This window comes from Apaloderma vittatum, unplaced genomic scaffold (genome assembly GCF_000703405.1).
Source record: "Apaloderma vittatum isolate BGI_N311 unplaced genomic scaffold, ASM70340v1 scaffold7379, whole genome shotgun sequence".
Lineage (NCBI taxonomy): Eukaryota > Metazoa > Chordata > Aves > Trogoniformes > Trogonidae > Apaloderma > Apaloderma vittatum.
Window position 1 is genome coordinate 6260 of NW_009734723.1, and position 7408 is coordinate 13667.

Sequence of the window (7408 nt, forward strand, 5' to 3'; positions counted from 1 at the left end):
CTGGCACTGTACCCTCCGAAGTGATGGTGATTTGTCTGAATTTATTAGGGATCTGAATCCTAGAGAATCAAGTGAGACACATTTAGGCTTGTCTTTGCAAAAAGATTTTGACAGTAGCCAAGTTTAGGATAAAGTCATCCTCTTGCTGTTGCATTAGCCTTATCTGAGACAAATGTGACGTTCCCAGAACTGTGTCTTGACTTTTAGGTGTCTGTAAGGTGTCACACTAACAAGATGCTAAGAATAAAACAAGCACTTTTGAGGCAGTTCTGCTAAAGTAACTGCTCTAAACCAACTCTTACTTACAAAGAGACACTGAAAACATCTCAGAAGATTCTCACAGAACCTTAAGCTTTCTAAGGACTTTAAAGAAGGGTATACTCCCGGAGCTGTCTTCAGGCGGCTTCACAGCACCATACACATACTGGCAGCATAAGTTTAAAAAAGAACCAATTAAAAACATACAAACAAACAAAAAAAACCCCTCACCCAACAAATTTATAGAACAGCCCTGCATAATTTGTGGTTACTCGGTTGAAGTTTTCTCCCCAGTTTCAGTTACGGAATGTAGCACCCCCTGCCCACACATTCCTTTTCTGTACTGAGTTGTTTTTAATTTAGCTTAAATTAGCTTTCCAAACTCTATTAGGAAACTCAGACGCAATCCCCCATGGCATGTAGAGGCAGTTAAGACGCAAAATATTATTTACCTGACAGTATGTATAAGGTTTACACAGTAAAATTGAATATGAAGGAGAAAAAAAATCCCAGACAAAAGCTACTGCCAGTATTTTCAGTTACCTGTGTTCATTACACTAAATACATTGTTTTCAATCTAACAATAATATCTGTTATTATACCTGTATATGGACCTGATTCAAATTCCATTGAAGTCTTATTGAATCCTTTTTGAAATCAGCAAATATATGATTTGGATCTGTCCTTGCAAAAGATGTAATATTATATGTAACTGAAAATATAACTCTTTCTGAGGTAGACAGTTATCTAAACTGAGCTTCTATATTTTTATTCCATGGGGAAAGAGATAGCGTCTTTTTTTTTTGCCTCAATGATGAGTGTTACAGAACATAACCTTTTTATGCCCCCTTGTCACTTTGGCTGGAGGAGTATAGCTGGCATTGGTTGTAATCCTTAGCAGCCGTCCTATTATTCTGCTTGTAATTCCTGAAATTAGGATGCATTTTAGCTAATATTCATTGACATAGAAGTTGAATACACTTTTGTAGGTCTTTTTTTAGATTAGTGGTAGAATATGGCCTTTAAGCAAGGTATTCAGACTTAAAAATCTTACTGAATAGTAGTGTATGCTAATGCCACAGTATGTGAAAAACATTTAGAAAATCCTTTAGGAAGAGATACTTAGTTCTGTGCCACTGTAGTGTTTTCTTGAGGTTTAACATTTAAGTTACCTATATATTCAGTAAGTTTTCTTTATGTGGTTTGCAAAGGGTGCAGGATTTTTCTGGAAGATGTTAAGATAGGGAAGGAAGAAATAAGTGATTAATATATTATCTAAGAAATACAAGCATCCTTCACTTTTACTTACAGACTCTTTCAGTCCAAGGTAAACACACATGCAATATTAATAGAGAGCTAAGACCTTAGTCCACACTTGGATTTCTTTCAAGAAAAATCTTGTTACTTGTAATGGGATCTTGGCCGCAGAAATCTGTTAGAACTGGGTCCTAAGTCAGAAAACTTTTAGAATTCAAAAATAGATTGTTCAAAACAATTTTCTTAGTATATTTTTTTTTTTACTGTGCAATTTCTGTGCAATTCTCAATAAATTTATTGGAAATTCTGTGATTAAGTCTTTAGATGTCACTTTGAATTGCACAGGCCTATGTTCCAGAAGTACCCAGTATAAAAACCAAAGCCTTCTTCAAGTGCCTATCTTGCAGTAAACCTGGTGGATGCTCTGAAAAGAGCATTTTTGAATACTTGAACTTGGGATTGTTCTAAATGCTAATTCATGTAATTAGGAGTATGGAAAGGATGTTGCACACCACCAGCTTATCTAGCTAAGCTTTCAAAATCAGTGTTATGACTCATAAAGAATTCTGAAATCTATGCAGGCTTCTCAATCAGTGTTCTTTTCAGTATTTGATTGAACTTCAAAATGCACTTCAAATTAGTAAGTCACTACACCAAACAGCTACATAGAAATACAGTAGAATACATGTTGTATTCTTCTGTGTGAAAGACCTCATACAAAAAGCGTATAAACAGACAAAAACTCCTGCTCAGTGTCATTAGATTAACAATAGATTAAATAATAAAAGAAATTAAGGCAAATTTACCATGGTTATCCCAGTTTTAAATTATAATAACTTCATTTAATCAGATTTGAATACAGCAGTGACAAATAACACAGGCTTAAATATAGGTATTGGTGTGGATTATGAGCAAAACCATCAGTCTTCATTCCTACTCAAATAGCATTTAGGCATGTGCTGAACTATTATTTCAAGTGGTGGGACTGAAGCAGATCCTGAAAGTCCAAATGACTTAATATGTTGTCTTCAAGAAAGACAGCTGTAAGCACATTCTAAGCACTTTCCTGAATCAAGATGATAATTTAGAAGTTTTGGAAAAGTGCCAGTTCTAGTAGATTCAGGAAAGCTAAATATGTATTAACACTGTCCTTTTATTTCTGTGCTCTGATGGCAGAAATTAAGGATTTGAGGCTTGACTGACATATTACATGCATTCCATATTAAGGTATATTTTTAATCATATAGTCAATAACAAGCTCTATGGAGTTTGCTTTACTCCTTTTTCAGTCAGTGGACTTCTTGCCTGATCAAGGAGTGAGTAGCCAGGCTCCTGCTGATCAATGCACATCACTTAAACTTTCTGTGGTAAATGTAATTGATATTGTCTTACTCTGGCATGTTTAAATTTGTAACTTTGGGCCTTATGTAAGAGAAAAGATGAAAACATTAATAACTCTTAATTTGATATGCTGAGAGTGGCAATTTCAAGGTGCATAAGTTGATGGAGATCTGCATTGGAACAGCAATGCAGACTCTACATCACCTGCCAATATTAAAAATCTGTAAACACAACATTCCGTAATTCTGTGAGTGGTATTATTTTTAGTGGCCTTGATTTACTGCTTAGTGTAAAAAAACCCAAACAAACAACACAACAATTCTATTGTTCCTTTTTTTATGCTTAATTTGTTTTATATGCTAGCATGGTTATTAGTCCTGGGTAAGGACTAGTCACCTGGAAAAATGTCTGCATGTAAAATTCAATTGTTTTCTAGTTCTGTATATTTATATATCTATATCTACACTAAAATATAAGAAACTGTGAAAATGTACAGTGTATTTTTTCTATCCTTGTATAACTAAAAAATAGGTTAACAGATTTTGCTCAACTGTCTAAAGAAATTCATCTCTGAGCTGAGACCAAGCATGGAAAATTTCAGCTGAAAAGAAGAATTTTTCAGAAAGTTAAGAGCATGTGAAAACTGAGGGTTATAATGGAAATCTGAATATAACCCTAAGCTATAATACCATTTTCAATAGTGACAGTAGAAATGCTAAACTAGAGTAGGGAACATTTTGTCTGTATACAGATACAGACAGTAAAAGCCTAGCAAGCTTCATTTCTTTTTAAATGTTTCCCATGCAAAAGTTTTTTATCAGAATCTCGGGGGTCTCATATGTCCTGAATGTGCAAAGCCAAAGTTTAACAAATGCTAATAAATTTGTGCCACACATGGGAGTGAGAAATAGATCCTGAGAGTTTAACGCTGTTGGAATTTTCTGATAATGTTCTTTTGCATATAAGAACAAGGGAGGATCTTTCTAGTTTCCATTTCAGGTTTTCATTTCCAAAGAACCTATTCTTCTAGCACAGCAAAACCATATCAACCACATATTATTGACAGCAATTTTATTGTAGCTAGAGGCTTACAGTAAGCTGTTTATTGCTGTTCCCTAACTCGGTTGACAGCAATTGGAGAATTAATTTTCTTGCCCCTGATGTGCTTTCTTGGGTATAAACAACAGATGTTAAAGATATGAAAACTGTGACCCATTTACATTCAGCAACTCTTTATGGTCACAGTCTACCTATCTTAAGTGCAAGTTTTAAGTTCTAAGTAAGATTGCTTCATCAGTTCTAGGACTCGTATTTTTTGCAACAGAACTGCTCATCTATACGTATTCTGTACAAAGGAAAATACATAATATTTAATGGACCGATCCTCATCTAGGCAAAGATAGCTGAGTTCAAATTCCGTTTATTTCAGGAGATGCTGTATCTTCTTACTGTAGCATTTGATTGCACCGAACACACAGAATCTTAACTGACAAAATGAACATACCATGTTCTGAAAGATCTAACATGAATTAGAAGTGATACCTGAATTTTTGGTACCATTTGTCCCACAAAATATCATGGTGCCCTGTAAAATCTATAATCAGAAGTTTCCTCAGTTGCTATTCAAGTACAGCTATCTCACAGACATTCTTTAATGTCTGTTTCTTCATCGAAAGAAAAACAAACACACACAACCATACGTTACTTTCTTATTCTTTTATTACTGCTTTGACTTTCCGGCCTGTGGTGGGGTGTATGTAAAATAAAGTATCTCAACAGACTGATGTCAGCATTTAATCAGTTCATTTCTGGTTTACATGAGATAACATTCCATTGACTAGAAAAAGATTTCCCAGGCTGCAGATAAGAAAGAAATAGATGCTATCATATTTTACTGAAGTATGGGGAGAGAAAGACAACTTTTGTTCATTTCTATTGGTGTCTTTTAGCAAGACATAAGGGGCTTTAGCATCTTACATAACTGAGATTTTAAGTGCTTGTCTAGATGCGAACTGCGTATCATCTTAACTGTTCCTTTATAATTAAAATATATAGAAAAATTCCTTCTGATGTAGTGGCAATAATTTTGTTGTAAAGGATTGTGTTCTAGTGAGCTATAAACTCTGGAAACAGAAATACCCATTACTGAAAGAAGACATCTCAAATTGGTATTATAGCACTATTGCATTGATTGTGTGATTGGGACAACTTCTAAAAACTAAATAAATTAAATTGTTTTGTATAGCAACATTGTTGTAGCTATACACAATGACGTGTAGATTATCCCTAGGATGTAAGAATTCAGGGAAGCATTGGAGCCAGTATAATTTTGATATTACATTCATATTGATGTGTTTTTTTAAAAAAAATGGACTTTCAAATATTGAAAGGATTTAGCCTGCATTATTAATGTAATTTTCAGATTTTGTGAGTACCATGTCTGATAATACAGAAGAAGGTGGTTAAAAATCTGATTTGTAGTCATACTGAATTGTCTAAATCATAGCAGTCTCAAAAGTTACCCATTCTTTGTTTCTAATTGTTTCTTTTGCAGTGAGTTGTGGGGGAGATTTGTTTTAAAGTCTTGGCATGGGTTGTTCTGCACCTTTTGCAGAAACAGGGAAAACTGAGGAATTCAGCATTTGTCAGCGTCTATTGGTGTGTAATGTCTGTAGTTTCCTATGAACTGATGTTGTAGTTTTGTCATTTCTTTTGTGAAATGCCACACTGCATTTTTTGTGCACAAATAATAGTACTATTACATGAAAGTTGTTCTGGAATACGCACATTTCTTGTTACAAGCAGAATATAAGGAGCCCTTAGTTAAAATTACCGCTCAACATCTGAAGCTAAATCCAAATCCAAACTAGGCTAAATCTGCTGATTTGTGCCATCTGCAGCTCTTCCTAATGTTAACTTCTTTATAAAAGCAATAGAATGATGTTGAAATTATATTTCCAAACCTAAAAATATGTGAAATTAATTGGGAGTCAAATGAATTAAAAATCATTTTATTTTGAGCTGAATTTGATAAAATGTGGAGGATCAGGTGTCAAATTTTTCTTCCTTCATTTGTTTCCTCCCCCAGGTTCATAGAAACACGATCTAGGTAGCATTTTAAACTAGCAGCTGCTCTCCACTCCAGAAAGTGAAATTGAATATTTTTGCTGGTTGGTAGCTGAAAGAGGATAACTTTGATACTGATTTGTAAAACACTTAGTAAACTCAAACTGATATTTGTCCATTCTTCCTCATTCCTTCAAGCCAAATTAAGTGTTAGTTACAATTACTTTTATTCATAATTTTGCAGGATAGTCTTTATACCTCTGTGGCTTTCAAGAAAATACTGTTATTGGTTTTCTTAATTGTTTAAAAATATTAAATACCTGGCTGTACAGTATTTTTGAACAAATAATTGTGTTTAGCCTATGCCTCCTATGGCCGTATAGCCTTTAAAAGACAAAAAAAAGCTAAGAAGAAGACCATGTTTCAGTTGTGAATTGTATTTGCCATTCTTATAGCCTCTTGTTGATTGGTAGCTAACAGTAATATCTCTTAAATGGCTAAACCTGATAGATGGAGATATAAGGTTATGGAGGCAATTGTGTTTCTGATGTAAAGGCTTCTGTAGGAGATACATACGTTTCTATATATAACCTATATATTAGGTGATTATAGGGAGTGTTCACTCAGATTCCTTAAGAGAAATAAAGGATTTGCTACTGAACTTCATGGTGAAATGCTTTCACCATTAAAATTTATCTGAGTCTTCATCTTCTTCTACCAGTTTTTTTTTTGGAAGACGGTTTTAACAGAAGTTTGAGTTTAGAGGAAGGGATCCAGGAGTTCCAGGAAATGTTACAGACTCATGAGTTTTGATTTAAGAGAACATCTCCTTCCTGTGTAGAATAAGGTGCAGAGCCTGAAGGGAAAGTGGTGTGTAACTCCCGGTTTTAGTAGCTTTCCATTCAGTGGAGTAGGTTTTGAGAATATGGTTGTTATGCCAGTCTCTCTGTATTCCATGTAATGAATTTATCTGAACATTATGATTGATTCAGGTGCCCAACTGCTGATTGTGGACCTAGCCTAAGCGATGTTCACAAAGAGCATAATTTGTATGATTTTCAACAACATACTTTTAGCTAGTAGCACCTGTACATGTAGTACCTGATTTGGCCTCTGTTGTGATTAGGGTGGGAGTCATTTTGTCTAACTTGTAATTGCACATCAGATCTAACCTGCTTCACTGGGTTCATGATTTACTCCGCCCTAAAGAAAATATGCTGGTTTAACGTGCTTCCCAAAGCTGATGGATACAGCTGGATGAGATGCATCCCACACCAGGGAAGAGTATGATCCAGTATGATCCATACTTTTCACATTATTGGTGAAGAGTATGATTCAGCTCAGTTTTCTTGTTGAAGTAGAGAGAAGAGTTTTAAGTATATGTGCTTTTTAAGTAAAAGTATTATTTGAATAATGTATATGCACAAAAAAAAAAGTGTAGTCTACACAGTTGCCTTTAGGAAAGTCTTCTTAAATTAGGGCTCAA